Source organism: Falco punctatus, assembly GCF_963210335.1.
Source record: "Falco punctatus genome assembly, chromosome: 2".
Classification (NCBI taxonomy): domain Eukaryota; kingdom Metazoa; phylum Chordata; class Aves; order Falconiformes; family Falconidae; genus Falco; species Falco punctatus.
In genome coordinates, this window is record NC_137581.1 from 22,568,968 (window position 1) to 22,586,971 (window position 18,004).

Genomic DNA, 18,004 nt, shown 5'->3' on the forward strand with positions numbered 1-18,004 from the left:
GCTGTCAACTGCAGTCTGGGCAGGCATGGTATTGCTTTGGGACATGGCATGCTTCCTCTCCTGTGATATGTTCAATGCCTCCAGTCCTGTTTACATGGTGTTAGAGAGAATAGTTTTTGCTCTTCAAATAAAAAACCCACAACCTACTGTGGATTTCTGGGCAGCCCATGCCTTTCAGCAACGGTTGCCACTGTTTCAAAACATTTAAAGGTGGTTTTTTGTTCCCCCCCCCCCCCCCCCCCCCCCAAATTCAAGCTACTTTGCATCTTATGCAATGTAAATCTGTATTTAGTTCTGGAAAATCTATATTATTGTAGTCTTCAAAATCTTTAATAGAGGAAGGCAAAGGGAACTCAACTTTAAAATGTAGTTGAAACAGATATTTTTATGGTTGTTGGAAGACTGAGGAAAGGACACAGGCAAGGAACTGAGAAAGAATAGGATGGCATAGTTGCAATTGCATTATTATGAACTGTTAAAGGATATCTGGGGGGTATATATATGCCTACAGTATTGTATGTATTAAGAAAATTAGGTTTTCTTAGACTTGGTTGTCAGTTCAAGATTTTTTTCATTGTTTCAAAATCTCTTCATGGAAATTGCTTTTGTCAAATGCTGCATATGTGACAGCTGACTACTGCCTCCCCCCCCAAGTACTAAACATGGCTGTGAAAGTGATACTGAAGTAATCTGAAGAATAGGGTTTATTGCATTTATGAGAATATTTAGTGGAACAGGCAAATCTGTTCTCTGGAGTTGCTATCAGCTACTTGGTGTCGAGTCTGATGGTAATGCAGTATATAACCTGGATGGGTTATGCTATTAGGGAAATGAAGTTCATAGTTTTCCTTACCCATATTAAATAGTGTGAAGCAGAAGTAGTTTTAAAATTCCCTTTTATAAAAACAAGTCTTAATTAAAAACATAAAAATCTTATGGTAATGGCAGGCATGATGACTTTAAGCCACTTCAACCTTCTTTTCAAAAGAAAAAGTAGACTTTATTTCACATACTTCTGGATTTCTGTGATTTGTTTGATCTTCCTAAACTGCTAAGCTCCTCTACATTGAATGAGATTTGAGGTCACAGATCCATGCAAAAACTGCTTTAGTTTAACTGGCTTATAAGTAAAAATGCTAATAACAAAAAAGACCCAAAAGAAACAAACAAAACCACCTGCCTCAACTGGCCCTTTAAAAACAGGATAGGGGGAGGGAAAACCCCTTGAGAAACTGGGATAAATCTGAACCATGTAGTTAATACTGGTGTATGCTAATTTCTTTATAAAGAACAGCTCTCCAGTGGGGGTATAAAAATGGAATAATTAATACATAAGTTTCACCTGTGTCAAATGCTTTGTCTCCCTCCCTTTTCACTTTCCTTATTTTTTTTTTCCATAGTAATGTCCTTAACTGAACTCCATGGGTCAGCTGTAAAGAGTCTAGCTGTTTAATTCCATTGAATTTTAATTTTATAAATGGTGACTAATGATTAATCTGTGTGATACCTATGTCTGTCTAGAAACAATTTACATGCTTTTTGAGACTTTCAGTCTGGGGGAAAAACACACTTTTCGCAAATACCTTCCAGTCTGTGCTTTTACTGAACTTTCATAAAGGTTTTGTGTCTGTAGATATGAAAGACTATAAACAGTGAGAACTAAACTGCAATAGTATATATATCTATATGCATACTCAAGTATGTACACATGGGAGAACATTTATAAGAATAGAGTATTTTGGTTGGAAGAGACCTACAGTGATCATCTAGTCCAGGGGTCCTCAAACTACGGCCCGTGGGCTGGATATGGCCCCCAGGGTCCTCAATCCAGCCCCTGGTATTTACAGACTGCCCTGCCCCCGCCCCCCCCGGGGGTTGGGGGGGGAAACCAAGCAGCCGCAGATGACTGCCTGCCACTGCATCCGCGCATGTCGGCCCCCTGGTTAAAAAGTTTGAGGACCCCTGATCTAGTCCAACCAGCTGACCAGAAGTTAAAGTACGTTAAGGGCATTGTCCAAATGACTCCTAAACGCTTGACAGCCTTGGGGCATCAACCACCTCTCTAGGAAGCCTGTTCCAGTGTCTGACCACCCTCTTGGTAAAGAAATGCTTCCTGATGTTCAGTGTTGAACCTTCCCTGATGCAGCTTTGAACCATTCCCATGTGTCCTGTCACTGGATCCCAGGGAGAAGAGCTCAGCACCTCCCTCTCCCCTTCCCCTCCTCAGGAGGCTGTACAGAGCAATGAGGCCGCCCCTCAGCCTCCTTTTCTCCAAAGTAGACAAGGCCAAAGCCCTTAGCTGTTCCTCACAGGACATTCCTTCCAGCCCTTTCACCAGCTTTGCTGCCCTCCTCCGGACGCATTCAAGGACCTTCACATCCTTCTGAAGTTGTGTGCAGTGCTGGGCCCCACAGTGCTTGAGGTGAGGCCACACCAGTGCTGAATCCAGCGGGATAATCGCCTCTTCACCAGCTGGTCATACTGTGTTTGATGCACCCCAGGGTGCTGTGTTCCCCGACCTGGCCAGGGCAGCCAGACTGACTCGTGTTGAGCTTGCTGCCGACCAGCAGCCCCAGATCCCTTTCTGCACGGCTGCCCTCCAGCCACTCCTCTCCCAATTTGTACTTGTGCCCAGCATTATCCTGTCCTAGGTAGAGAATCTGGCATTTGGACCTGGTACATTTCATCCCGTTAACCGCAGCCCCATGCTCCAAACTATCTAGAACCCTCTGCAAGGCCTCTTGTCCCTCAGGAGAGTCAGCCGCACCTCTGTTTGGTGTCATCAGCAAAGTTGCTAAGGATGCATTCAACTCTCGCATCCAGATTGTTGGCAAATACATTGAACAGGACTGGCCCTAGAACTGAACCCTGAGGAACACTGCTGGCGACCAGTCACGAGCCAGATGTAGCCCCGTTAACTACAGCCTTTGAGCTCTGCCCTTCAGCTACTTCTTCACCCAGAGCTGTGTAAACCTGCTCGTTCTACAGCTGGACAGCTTGTCCAGAAGGATGCTGTAGAGGACAGTATCAAAAACCTTATAAAATCCAGAAAAACTACATCTGCTGCCATCCCTTCATCTGCTGGGTGGCTGACCTTATCATAGAAGGATATAAAATTAGTTAAACGAGGCTTGCTCTGTGAACCCATGCTGACCGTGCCAGATTCCAGTATTCTTTAAATGTCTTTCAGTAGTACCCAGTATAATCTTCACCATAATTTTTCCAGAAACTGAGGTCAGACCAACAGGGCTGCAGCTCCCTGGGTCTTCCCTCACACCCTTTTTGTAAACTGGTATAACGCTTTCTAGCTCCCAGTCAGCAGTGACCTCCCCAGACCTTTGGTAGATGGTTGAGAGGGCTCCTGCCACAACATCTATCCACTAGCTCCTTCAGTACTCTGGGATGAATCCCATCAGGCCCTAGGGGCTTGTGACCATTCAGCTGATACAGCTGGTCCCTTAATGGAACCTTAATGGAATGTGTGTGTCCACAAATGGAAAGTCGCTGTTCCTGCACTTGTTCTCTGACTCTGGACTGGGCAGCCCAAGACCTGTTGGTATTATTAAGGACTGAGACAAAAAAAAAGCACTGAATGCCTCTGCTTTTTCTTCATCCCTATTAGTCAGATGACCATCTTCAACAACTATCAGTCCAATGTTTTCTTTAGACCTAATCTTGCTATTAATGTACTTAAAAAAAACAAACAACAAACCCAACACTCAACCAAAACCTTTTTAAGGTATCATAGAAAGTTTACAAAGGAAACAAGCGTTCTATCTCGCATGTGTTTTTGAACTGAGGATGTGGACTCTGAGAACATCTTTACAGGGAACGTGAGATTCTTCCACGACCCCAGTCTATATCCCAAAGCACTATTCTTTTCTACTAGGGTGTAGGATGTGCCTCTCATTCTCCAACATTGAATCTGAATGCTTTTCTGTTTTTTCCATTTCTCTTTCACTTGGAGGCTGTAGGGGAATTAATCATAGTGATGTGAGTGGTTGCTATTGGCTAGATCCACATGTAAATATCTTGCCCCTGGATGGGTTGTGCTAGGGAGAGCAGCTGCTTTCTTGATCCAGCCTGTGACCATCTACATAATTGTGATTCCATGGCATTGAATCTGGCTGTTGGCTGTGGCAGTGCTGAGCCATTAAGTATGACCTTGCTGCTGCTTCCTTCCCTGTTGCACTACTTTATAGATGCAGTATATTTTTCCTTTTTAAATATTATGTCAATTCTTTTTGATTTGACTTTTTTCTTAGGCATTCTGAAGCCCACTAAATTTCGTTTATCAATCTCAGAGGTAGTGTCTCATTTTAGTGCTATATATGTGTACATGTGATACTTTGACGAGCACTTTTCAGTGGAGTTCTGTGTCCTGTGTTAATTCATACTTCCTTTATTCTGCTACTTCACTGTAATTTTATGAAACAGTAGGGTGCAAACTGCTTGACCCCCTACTGCTTATGGAGAAGTTTGAGCTAAATAAAATCTTAAGTTTTGTTCAGGATACGGTGCAGTCCACTATTTGCTTTGACTGTTGACTGTCAGCTTTCTGACAGTTATTTTTGTATCGCTAGTGTCACCATATTCACTTGTTTTTAGTGAAGCATCTAATTTGAAAGCCTGTACCTCTGTCTGGCCCATCATCTAGCCTTGGACTAATCCTTCTAATGGAGCCCACAGGTTTTCTTTCTGTTTGGAGTACTTATATAAAGCTTCTGTCTAGATGTTCATGCCTTGTAGCAGTATCTGCTAACCACAAGAAGGGAGGTTGAATGCTCTAGAAAGTAGAATTCGAGTGACTTTTTTATTTTAAGAAGTATGTTCTTAAATCTTAACTGACAAATTACTGTATATAATCCTCCCTCTGGGTGGGAGGACAAAAACTGAAATTACAGAGGCTCCGTCTGCTGAGGAAGGTCCGTTTTTAGTATTGTTACTCAAGTGGATTTTCACTTTGATGTAAATCCAGAAACATTTCTTTATGTAGAGCACTAGGGAGACATCTCTGGGCACTGCAAGTGGAGCTAGGAGGGAGCTCTTTCCCTTTCTGTGAAGATGTATACACTATAAACTTCTGCAGAAGAGCATGGGGCTATACTGGGAGAAAGAGCAGGCTGATAGTATGGAAGACTTGTATTGTGAGATAGGATTGTTACATGTGAAGATTTAGGGATGGTAAATGCTGCTAGAAAACCTTTTCCAGTGTTTGAAACCACTTTAATACTTACATGCCAGCTGAAATTTGTTCCTTCTCGGATATTTAGATCTATTTTGTTGTCAGTCATGGGAAAATCTTTTAATTTTGTATTGAAGATGAGAGAGTAGAAGAGCTCTTGTGGTTGGTACTAGTCATTTGTGGTATAGCCTTGTCTTTATGCTTAGCTTCATTTGCAGTAAAGAATCAGTGCTGACTATTAAGGAAGAGCGTGTTGTCCTGGGCAAGCCTTTTAACCACTGAGGTGCCAAAGAGGTGAAATATGTTGGGGCTGGTCAATGCTACCATGCTTCTTACCAGCCAAGAATGTCTGACAGACCAGTGCTGTTACTAGTTGGCTCATAAGCCTGATGGGCTGTCTACAAAAGACAAAATCTCCAAGAATCATGTTTAATCTCAGAAAAATTCCATGCAATGTTTAGGATTTTGCCAGCCTCCAACTTAGATAGGTCTCCGCTGTCCAATACTGAAGGACTGCTATACTCAAGTCAAGCAGTGAATATTTGTACCGTAATCCGGTGGTGAAAATAAGTAAAAGAGATACCAGGTACCTCACAACAGGTTGGTTATTTTTAATTTGTTATCTGCCTGTGTTTTAAAGGAAAACTCCCAAGATCTTCACCTTGTTCGGAAGGAATTGGTGGTAGAGGACACACTGAATGCTGTGACCAAGTCTGACCGTCAAAGCAGTTCTCAGAAAGATAGAGTAGGAAATTGTCCCTTGAGGGCTTGATGGAGGGCAGATAGCTTTCCACATTCCAAGGACAGCGTGTGTCCTAACTAAGTCTGTGTTTCTGGATATCTGTGCAAGCTAGACAACAGCAACTGTGTCTAAAAGACTACTTGGAAAACATGAGTTCTGTTCCTATTGTGTGCCCAAGTTGAAGATTGGGATCTGGATCAAGCCTAATTTAAAGATAAGAAACTCTCTAGTTGTCCTGGTCAGTTTCAGGAAGGCTGCTTAGGATGGGCTGTTGAGAGGTCCCTTGGTTCTAAGTAATTGTATGGCTCTTAAAGAAAAGCTGCCATCCCGCTGTAGCAGTACTTAAGACCAAGTGGGACCTACCTACCAATTGGTGTGTGGTTCTGCTCTTTGAAGACTCCAGAAACTGTCAGGGTTTTCCACACGTCTGCTGTAGAGTTACAGTACTTTCCAAAATTTTACTTTTGTGCTTTCAAGATTGAATACACACAGGAAGTGAAAAATGGAGTTTTAAAGCACTTTCTTTTTGTGTGTTTATGTACTGATAAAATGGTTAACTTTGTAATTCAAACTACACTAGTAAGCTTTGGATCTCCATATATGAAACCATGTTTTATAACCCCTCCCCCAGAAAGCAGATTTTAAAATAAAATCCTTTTTTCACTATTTTAATGATGACCTACCATTTGGATGCTTTTAATCCTCAATCTCTGTAAAAGTTATGCAGCTTGATCTTCAAATTGCTTCTGTACAATCTCTTCATTTCTAGGAGTCCTGTTTAGAAAGTTTTATAACATTGATTTTAAACATAATTCAGCTGAATACACATTTCTGACTAGAAGTCAGCATTATACATTCTGCTTCTCTAAAATCTTACCCTCTTGAAACTGTTCAGTACTTTCTGTAACTTAGTGAATGAGTCAAATGGGGGCACTTGGCAGAGGAGTCAGTGATGTTCTTGGTAATGAGTAAGAATCCCTTTATAATGTTTTTTGTTGGGATTTCTTTCCTCTTGAAGATTTTATGGGAAAGAAAGAATCCATTCAAAAGGGAGCAAGTATATTCAGTTACGCCAGTATATAGATATTGCTGGACTGTTAATGGTGTACTGAAACATTTTCTTTTCTATATCTCATGTTGTGTGCATCTGCAATATTTTTTTTTTTGTTATAACTACATATCTTAAATGTAGAACACGCAGTGAGGGAGTCCAGCGTTTCTTCTCTGGCTTATCCTGAGTCTTTTCTCAATATTTTATTTAACAAACAAAAAATCAGAAAACTCTGATTTAAAGATACAAAACTACTTGACATTGATTGTGTCTTGGTATCTTTAGCCAAGTTTTTTTACTAACCCCTGGAATACGTGTCAGGATAGTTGATCTCATTTCACTGTGAAAGCTGTGTGAGTCTCATGCTCACTCTTCATGTGGTAATTCTTGGCTTCCTTCCCATCCCTCTATAGGTGTCACATACTGCTGACCTGAGTGGAGAGTTCCTCCATCACAGGATGGATTTGGTGATCCTGTTCATGTAGTGCTTGCACTACAGATGTTGATGTAACTGATGGAAGCAGTGAACTGCAGTGCGTGGGCAGCAATGAGTAGCTAAGGTGGGAAACTGAGAACATCATAAGGTGCCCTTGCTGCTGAGGCTAATGTAATGTGTAAATATATCCTCAGCCACCCTGATAGTACCTAAAAGGCTTGAGTTCAATGTGAAGTTCCGATCACCTTGTGCTAGGCTAGTGTTCCATGACATCTATTCTGTAGTGTTTTTCAATCTAGTGCTGATTACTTGAAAGCACTGTTAGTCTTTCCTGAACCACAGGTATACCTGCAGAAGTCACTGTTGGTTAAGTCACTTAGGTTAATAGGATCTTGTCTGACAACTTCAGTCAGGATTGTGAAGCAGCATTTGGAAGGCACCTTCTTCCCCACATGGTACATCTACTCTGGTGATAAGATAGGGAGACCTCTGAATGTAAATGATATGTAGTTGAGCCTTTTATAATGTCTAACTTAGAACAGTTCCTTCTGTAAGTATGTAAACACTGAAGTGAGGACCAAGGCCTTGGCCAACTGGTAGACCTTGGTAGCAGGCTAACTAGAGGGCAGTGCTATGTTTGGAATAGGTGGCCACTGCACCAATGCTTACTGGAATTGAGGTGGGGTGCCATGATGTCAGAGGTCTAACATTTTGAGGGAGGGCGAAGGAAACTTAAGAGTGGTGACAGAGAGCAAGAGGTGTTGTCTAGGCCACTGATTACTTGCCTTGGAGGAGTCTGTGTGTGGTGACTCCTAACAGTGTCTTGCTCTTCTAGGTGCTTTGGCTTTTTATAAATCCTGTTTTATAAATGTCCTTGAAATAGAGAAGATTTTTTTAATATCTCTGACAAATTTTTGTCATCTAAAATGCCTAATCAGGTTCCATCAAGGAATATATAGGAGCAACCTTGAATAATATGGCTATAATATTAGTCTCCTATGATCTGGTTTAGAAGATCATCTTTGTACAGTACTTGCAGAAAGGGCAGCTATGTCTTAATCACAAAAAAAATTATAAAAACTTAATGTATGACTAAATGGTCATCTATAAGACAGAATATCCTCTTGATTCTAGGATCTGTAGTACTTTTTTGGAAGCATTGTTTAGCTTTTGCAAGAGATTCTCATTGCTTTAGTGTGTGTGTTTTGTTTTAGTGGGTTTGTGTTTAGTAATATTTACTGTGAAATATGTAAGGTTCTCAAACCTGTTTTTTTATGCTTTACTTTAGATCATTGTGTCACATTTTTCCATCCACACAGTCTTAAAGTGGGTAAATGTAACCTTCCCTGTAGATACTTCCAGTTAAAAAAGGGCATTGATTATGAAATAATACAAGCTATTTTCTTACCTTGAAAAAATTTAAGCTATAATGAAATAACGTTTATCTCTAAACAGTTAAAAGTATGTCTAGATTCTACACATGCATGTTTTAGTTGATTTTCTAGTTGATCATTGAACCTGATTTTTAATGCATATCTTCAATTATTCTGTTCTTGAAAAGCTAAGTTGAATTTGTCTTTGCAGAGAAAGCTACCTGAGTGTGCTAGCAAGTCACAGAACAGCTGTCTTCTAAAACGCATAAAGGGACTACTTTCGACCCCTTTTTAAATGGTAAGCTGTTCAAGGGAGCTCTTACTGAATGTACCTTGTCACTTACTTTGCGTTTGTGTGAATCTGGTCCAAATAGCTTTGAAAACTCTTAAGTCCTTGAACTGAAGACCAGTGGTGGAGTTTGGAAACTGACCAGAAGGTTTTGAGTTAGCATTGGGAGGAAGGTTTATATTTTTGTGATGTTGAAGGTACGCTGTATTAGGCTCTGAAACAAATGTTAAAAGCACTACTAATGCAGGAGACTAGTATAATTTAAACGCTAATCTTATTGTGTAGAAAACAAATAAATTTACTTTATTCATGGCTGTTCATGAGAGATTGGATTTATAAATTTGCATCTGTTAATAACTTTCACCCTGTATAATCTGTGTTTTGCTGAGCTTTGTCTTAGAGATTTAAATTAAATCTGCTGAGGTTAGTTGTTTGACTGTTTGCCTCAAAGTGCAATGGATAATGAAAGATTTACATTTATTGATATTAAACTAGCTTTGTTGAACCCCCCCAATCTGGCTCAGCTGCAACATGCACACCACAGACTTTAGATGAGGAATATGTTGTGTTGGTCGAAAAGTAAGAAAACAGCTGTGTAGCACTTCCTTTAATATGTGACATAAGATGTGGGCCACGCTGGGTGGTGCTAATGGAGGACTACTGCCAAAGTGTAGACAAATTTGTTAAAATAAAGCTGGTTTTGTTGGTGTATGTGGTTTGTTTTTTTTTTGTAGGGGGTTGCAGTTTGTCTGGTTCTGCAGTGGGAAAGATAAACCTTTTGAACAGGGGAAGAAGCTGGAAAGCAGGTTTGTTCTTCCTTCTGAGAGGATGAGGAGGTTAAAAGTAGTATTAGCTACTTGTAGGAGAGACTGTTTCCTTCCTGCATTGCATGCCACAGTGCTTCCTTTGGCAGAAACTGCAGCCAGCCATGCTTGCTTCAAGGTCTGAAAAAAGCAAAGTATGCAGCACTGCTTTAGGATATTTTTGACTTTGCTTATGTCCTCGAGCTGACTGGCTATAACTCTGGTTGTGATCTTCTGGCATACTTTGTCTCCCCTCAGCTGAAATTCATGTATGCTTATTTTAATTTTGAATGCTGATTATGTGCTTGATGATATTCAAGATGCTTGTCAGCATATATGTTCTGAAAGAGATCACACCTCAAGTTAGAGGAAAAACAAAGGATTTCTGGGAAATTCTATGCATGCATTCACAATTTCAAGAAAGAAACTTCATTTTGAGGGATAAAGGGATCAAGAAGCAATATGGTGCACACAGAAATGGGAATACAGACCTTTCCCCTTTCTGACCTTCCTGCAATTCCCATTTAAATTGTAAAATAACTTTATGGTTATATACTGAAATTGTTTGGAAAAAAAGATCATTTGTTATAAATTACAAAGGTGGAGGAAGTATGTCAGGGAAAGGAAGTAGTCTGCAAAAATTTTTTTAAACCAAATGGACACATCAAAGACTGAAAATATGCTTCGCTACTGATCAATAAATAAGCAGCAATACACTAATCCAATGAAAATGTGAGAATTATTCATCTTAATATGTGTCCTGTTGTCATATAGTGTGTGTGCAGGTGTGTGTGTGTGTGCAAAGGTCTCTTCAGTAGCTAATTGATATCTATGGTCAGTGCCGTAGCTGACTTTTATAGACCCCAATTCTCTCCAGTATCTGGCCTTCAGACTTTGGTTTCTCTAGTAGCTGGCTTTACAGACCTCTTCTGCTTTTGAGATTAAAAGTCACAATTGTCATATTCTAACTTCCAGTGTTATGTTTTTTTATATTGTAAGCTTAACCATTGTTACAGCACATATTTCTGTTTCATTTCATGGTACATAGAAACATCGTTGTTTGCTTTCATTCATGGGAGGTTGTAGAGATTGGTTGCTACAGGAATAAGAATGTATGTGTAGGAATATTTTACCTAGATTGTATGTGTTCATAGAACTTCAAAAATTATTTTGAGGTATTTTTTCATACTCAGTGTAGTATTATCAAATATTTTGTTTCTTTGTGCAGGTTAAGCACAACTTTCATGTAGAGTTTAATTGAAAGGTATCTACTGTTTAATAGTCTGGAGTTTAATGTATCTGAAAGGTATTTCAATATAATGCTGAACATACTTGAAAATAATCAGGGTTTGATTTTAAAAAGATATTAAAACTTAATTTTAGTAGACATAATATTCTAAATTTTTGTTGAACACTGATCACTCATGTATCACAAATGTTCTCATAGGACATACAATTTGGAAACTCCACCTGGTCAACAAAATAAGCTTGTATTTAAAATAATGATTGATTTCTACAGAAAGGTAATAATTTTCTTTCTAAATTTCTACTTCAAAGAACTGAACTTACAAGTCATAATTAAATAGTTAAATGACTTAATTTGCCTGATTTGCATGCATAGTAAGGAATTTTAATTTTAAATCAAGTCATTCATTTTGTCGCTTGCATTATAATTGTGCCTTGTCATGCTTCTCTGGATTTCCTAGTGTGTTTTGCTAATATAAACACCCCGAAAGTTGTCAAGTTGCTCAAAATACAATTATTAGATGTTTGTGCAAGCTGCAGATTCCTTTACATGCCATTCCATTCAAGTAGCATGCACTGGCTTTTTTAAAGTTCCATTTTAATCCTGCAACACTAAGCTCCAAAAGAGCCCCCCACAAAGAAAGTTAGAGAGCATGTAGTTGGGAAGAAAATCCCAAATGCAGGGCTTGAAAAGGGACCCTGATGCTTACCAGCCCCAAATGTCAATTCACTAGACCAGCTGAAGAGTTCCTTTGTCATCAGATACAAGCAGATCTAAAAAGTACATGTTCATAGTTAGTTTGGCATATAAAAATGTTGCATATTCATTTACATATTTTGAAGAAAGACATTAAAATTATGTTTGTGATTTCTGTATGAATAAAACTGGAACAGTCTTTAGAAATGCTTATATTGTGAAATCAACTTCAATACTTCTAGTCAGGGTTAAACCAAACTTATTTGCAAAGACTTGCCTGTACTGTGTGACTCTTCAGTCACATAACCTTTATGCTTTGTAGCTGGCAAATTATAGAATGATTTAGTAACTTAAGTTCAGATTTGAAACAAACTTTTTAGGAAAAGCTTCCTCTGAATTTTTATCTGAAGACTTAAGTTAGCATTTTCCCTGAAGGAAGGAAGCTTTTCAGAATAGGAGCGAGGGAGTGTCAAAGATGGGTTGGGCAGGAGGGAGAAATAATCTTCTGGAGAACGGTGGAAGGTAAAGCTGAAGATCACCAATTACATAGCATTGGATGAGGGGAGAGACACAACAGTGTTTTCCAAATAGTATCCTGGGGAGAAGAAAGGCCTATGAGAGAGGAGAAGGTATTCCAGAATCCTTGCATTACAAATGGTAAAGCCAAAATGAGGTGGGACTGGTTTTGGGAGAGACTGATTTAAAACATGATCGAGAATTCTAATCACAGATTCTGATCTTAAGAGGTGCATGCATTTTCTCTGAGCTTTTCTTGTTTTCTCTTTGTGATAATAGAAGAGGCTGGATATTTGGACTCAACTCTTGCCTGTCTTGGGTTAAACTATTCAGTGTGCACTTACATTTTTGGACTTGACTGTATGGAGTTGAGGGACTTTACATGCAATCTAGGAATGTGCATAATGTTAACATAGGAGGATTAACCTGGTAAAACTAGCATCTGTGCTGTGAGAGCCATAGCATGCCCATCATGTTTTCAACGTAGTGGTATGAACACCTAAAGCAATATTCTTCATTGTTACTGCCAGAGACTGGGAAATTCAGTGCTACTTCAATACTGCAAACACACACAGTCATTGACCTCTTTGAACTTTTTCTGTGGTTGGCATCATAGCTTCACTTCTGAATTATGCAACTAGTGCATAGAGATCTGCTTGAAGATGAGGTTTAAATCTTGGTTGCCTGCACTATGATTAACTAAATCAGTTTCTAGATTTAAAGTGATTAGTTAAATTTCTTCAGCTGTGTGTAGATTAGTCTCTGATGGCTTGTTTTTTTCTATACATGGGACTTGCATTCTGTAGATTGCATTGACTATTTTAAAGTGTAGTTAAGAGCAATGTAATTATTGATAGGTTTGTTACATAATTTGGGGAAGATCCATGTAGTCATAGATAACTTCTAATGACAGTCTTTGAGAATCAGTCAGCATGTTTGAGCTTAGTGTTACCCTGTCAGTCTGCAAAAACTCTGGTCTCCTGTGCAGTTGCACAAGTTTTGTCAGCTGGTGATTCTCAAATAGCCTCAGGTACCAACAGTCACAGTGTTGCCTCCTGGAGCCTCATCACCGAGGTGGCAAGAGCGGTCCGCTTTTTGCTCGGCAGCCAGCTGGCTACAATCTATTCCTCATGGATTGTGAGACCTCATTAGCTCTATGGGTTTTAAACTAATAATTGCATTTCACAGAGGAACATTTGATCACCAGTATAACAGCAACTGCAGTGCTGGGATGGAGGCGAGTTTATAGTAAGTTCACTTCAGAATTCTGCATCTTTGTTTCTGTCGTTTAAAGAAATACAAAAATATCCTGGACACCAACATTCTAGGATTTAATTTTCCCCCTGTTGTTTTGACTTCAGCATGTTCAGGTTCAAAATGTACTTGTGTTAAGAAAGAACACCTAGTTCTAGAGAGAGGTGGATGGGTGGTAGATATTGTCTACCTTGACCTCAGCAAGGCTTTTGACACTGTCTACCATAACATCCTCATATGTATATTCAGGAAGTGTGGATTAGGTGAGTGGATAGGTGGATTGAGAACTGCTGAATGGCAGAGCTCAGAGGATTGTGTTAGATGGTGCAGATCTGTCTGGAGGCCTGTAGCTCGTGGTGTTCCCCAGGGGTCAGTGCTGGGTCCAGTCCTGTTCAGCTTATTTATCAATGACCTGGATGGAGAGACTGAGGGTACCCTCAGCAATTTCATTGATTATACAAAACTGGGAGGGGTGGCTGATTGACCAGAAGGCTGCACTGCCATTCAGTGAGACCTGGACAGGTTAGAGATCTGGGGGGAGAGGAACCTGGTGAAGTTCAACGAAGGTCCTGCACCAAGGGAGGAACAACCCCATGCACCAGTACAGGCAAGGGGTTGACCTACTGGAAGGCAGCTCTGCAAAGAAGGACCTGGCAGTTCTGGTGGACAGCAAGTTGCCCATGAGCCAGCAGTGTGCCCTTGTGGCCAAAAAGGCCAATGGGATCTTGGGGTGCATCAGGAGAAGCATGGCCAGCAGATCCAGGGAGGTTCTCCTGCCCCTCTGCTCTGCCCTGGTGAGGCCACATCTGGAGTGCTGTGTCCAGTTCAGAGCTCCTCAGGTCAATAAAGACAGGGAACTACTGGAGAGGGCCCAGCAGGGGGCTGCAAAGGTGATGAGGGGACTGGAGGGTCTCCCTGGTGAGGAAAGGCTGAGAGAGCTGGGCCTGTTCAGCCTGGAGAAGACTGAGAGGGGATCTTATCAATGTCTACCAATATCTTAGGAGTGAGTGTCAGGAGGATGGGGCCAGGCTCTTTTCAGTGGTGCCCAGCAACAGGACAAGGGGCAACGGGCACAAACTGGAACACGGGAAGTTCTACCTGTATATGAGGAAGAACTTTGCTTTGAGAGTGACAGAGCACTGGAAGAGACTGCCCAGAGAGGCTGTGGACTCTCCTTCTCTGGAGACATTCAAAACCCACCTGGATGTGACTCTGTGCAACCTGCTTTAGGAGAACCTGCTTTAGCAGGGGGTTGGACCAGATAATCTCCAGAGGTCCCTTCCAACCCTGACTGTTCTGTGATTCTGTGAAACTTTTGTTCAGAACAATTTAGTAATAGCTCAATATTGAAAGTATTTTTGTTCAATATGCAAAATAATCTGAAGCAATCTTCAGGACTACTGTGGAACTGGAGTGGAGAAAATCATCACATGTTTTGGAAAATAGATGTTAAAATTAATTTCAAACAGCTTTCTGCAAGTAATTTCAAGAGACTACAGTGATCATCAGGATCTAGATGGTTGCCCTTTCCTGTGACTTCAGGAATAAAATATAAGTGTCTTTTAGCAATACTCATTGCAATCATATACCTTTTCTGGTAAATAAAACATCACTTGTAAAGCTTCCTCTTTTTTTTTTTTAATGTGCGGGTTGTATATTTATAGGGTTAAAGAAGCTGCCATTACCTTCTTCATGTAGCTGCCTCAGCTATGCATTAAAACAGTTTAAAGATAGGTATTAAGGGCTTTCTTATACTTGAAAAAACCCACAAACACCCTCCAAACAAAAAAGAAAAATAAAAAAAACCCAAACCAAATGAAAAAAACAACCTACTGAGAATCTTTGCAGACAGCTGCCTGATCTGTAGCTTGTCAGCATTTACGTGGCAAGTACCAAATAGGTACCCTTCCCCTGGGATTGGGGGAGAAGCTGCTGTCCTGAGGGTTATTGGAAAGAGTTGACATATTATGGTGCCTGTCTGAGGAGTTTTCATATTCAAATAATTTGAATACGATATTTTACCCTGACAATGGGAGGGGTGTTTGGGATGTTTGTGGGGAGCAGATAGGAAAGATGGAAGAGCAACTACCCAGCTGCATACTCTTAGTTACTGGACACTTCTTTTTGTGAGAGTAAGCAACAGTCTCTAGAATCTGTCTACAACTAATAAACAGTCCTAATAACAAAAAAGTTAAGAGCAAAGTTTTGTACCAAGCAGGCCTTGTAGGCAAACGTTGGAATGTAAAACTGCAGAGGGGAAAGGGTAGCTGGAAGCATTAGTTTATACCCCTGCCCTTGGTTACCAGTGGCTCCAACTCTTGTCAGACCAGTTGTCTAGTTCTAAATGGATGGTGAGTTACGCCGTTGCCAAGTGAGGTGTGCAAGGCCCAGTCCGAGCTAGTAAACTGTCTGTTAGAGGAAGGCAGCTGTAAGATGTGTGAAGGACACAACAGCCTGCCTTGCTGTAGTTGGGCAATGGGGGTAGAGAGTATGCCAAAAGCTGTGGTGCTAGAAGTGAAGGGGAAGAGAAAGCACTGTCAGTAGGGCTCCTGTAAAGGAGGCTAAGGTTGGACCATGGCTCTACAATGTGGGCAGGACATAATGTCTGTATAAAACACGGTATAAAAAACTCAGTATAAAACTGGGAGGCTTCTCTTCAGGTGTTTGGCTGCTGTCTTGATAGATGGGTGTTTTTCTCTGGAATTATGAAATACGAATGTGATCAGTTCAACATGCAGTCTTTTTGTGCACTATTTTATGACATTTATGATTAAAGTAGTGGGAAATAAATAACATTCTGTTCTCTATGAATTGTCAGAATAAAGACTTTTTAGATCCAAAACATAGAATATGTTTGTGTGTCGTGTCCCTCCCCCCGCCCCCGGTGATTTGTCCTTGATTCAGTCTTAATTTCCTAGAAAGGAAAAAAGGGACTTTCACAATACCAGGAGCTAAGAGCAACTGCTTTTCTTAAGATGTGATGGTATGTTTCATCAGATTGGTGACTTCCTGAGGAGACCAATTTTTTGTTGAGGTTCTATCCACCTTCCTCCTTCAGAGTACTGTATATTTATTTTAAAAATTACCCTTTAATATTAATTTGGTCCTAAATATTTATGGGTATATGCTGTTTTTTCTTTTTGTAAATAAATCACAGAAATCAATGTATATCAAGTTAGGATTCACCAAAAGCATCTTTTTCTGAAAAAGATGGAGGTGATGCAGGCATAAAGTACTTACATGGCTAACAGGGTAAACAGAATTTGTAATGCATGCATTAGATATCATGTAGTAGAGTCCTTGGGACATAAGAGATACCTCTGAGCCTGAAGAAGTAGTACATAAGAAATGTAATCTGTTTTCTCTGTTCAGTAAGATTTGATTGATCATCTCAGAATTTCCTGGGACCTCCTACGTGATTTTGGGAAATGTGGCAGCAGAGGGTGACAGAAAATTGCAACAGCTCTGAGCTCTTCAGTGTCATAGGTCTGTATTCCTACCAGTAAGATGGACTAAGGCTAGAGGGCATGACTTACGAAGAGCAGCTGAAGATTCCAGGTTTAAGCTTGGAGAAGAGGTTACTGAGGGGTGACCTCACTGCCTACACGTTCCTCATGAGGGGGAGCAGAAAGGGAGGTTCTGATCTTGTCTCTCTGGTGTCTGGCTAGACTTAACTCCTCTTTCTATGAGAACATCAATGCCATTTCTTGTAGAACGCAGTTACTAATCTTTCAGATCTATTACCACGTTTTAGGTAGTCACTTGTGCTTAGCTTGCTATTTATCTACACAACAACAAAATATCTTAGCTGGTCATTTGAATGCCTCTGTCCTGCTTCACTATGAAATGGGAGGTTAGTTTGAATTACCATTTGTTTGGGGTTTTTGTGGTTTGTTTTTTTTCTCTCCTTTTGCTGAAGCAGATTGAGTGTTCTTACTTGCATGGTCTCAGCTATAAGAGCAGTAATTCCATAAACTGCTTTGAGTTCTTTTCTGTTCTGCTTACTTCCAAGCTGATTCCAGCCCTGGAAGCAGCTCAGCCAGGAGCAGCTATAATAACAAATGTTGAAACAGGGAATGGGGAAAGGAATCTATTTAATTAAATCAAGGAGTGGTTGGCTTTACAGCTGTCTTAAAAAGCACAACTTTAAGTGGAGTGGATCTGAAGGCAATGACTGGATTTTGCTTCTGAGAAGGTAACATAACTCATCTTGTGGTTTAAGCATTTGTTGCTAAGCATTGGTGTGATTTAGGTCCGATTTCTGATCCTGCTATGGGCCTTGTGTGCTGGCCAGCATTATCAAATAGCTTTGTGCCTCTCAACTGTATGATTGAGAATGCTGCTTCTTGCCTTTCTCAAGTTTGGGGAATAAATTTAATGTCTAGGTGTACGGACACTGTAGTAATGCAGGTA

General features: G+C 40.4%; 1 protein-coding gene across 7 annotated transcripts in view; it reads left to right on the forward strand.

The window, feature by feature from the left end:
- WASF3 (WASP family member 3) overlaps positions 1-18,004 on the forward strand; it is a 75,817-nt gene that overhangs the window by 15,157 nt on the left and 42,656 nt on the right. For 4 of the 7 annotated variants that reach the window (XM_080376428.1, XM_080376429.1, XM_080376427.1 and 1 more), the window contains one exon: positions 8,999-9,085. The exons of 1 other annotated variant lie outside the window; for it this stretch is intronic. The gene's annotated coding sequence lies outside the window, so the exon portion shown is untranslated. Of the gene's footprint in view, positions 1-7,391; positions 7,539-8,998; positions 9,086-18,004 lie in introns of all 7 variants that reach the window. 2 more of the 7 variants (XM_080376430.1, XM_080376431.1) reach the window with 1 other exon arrangement.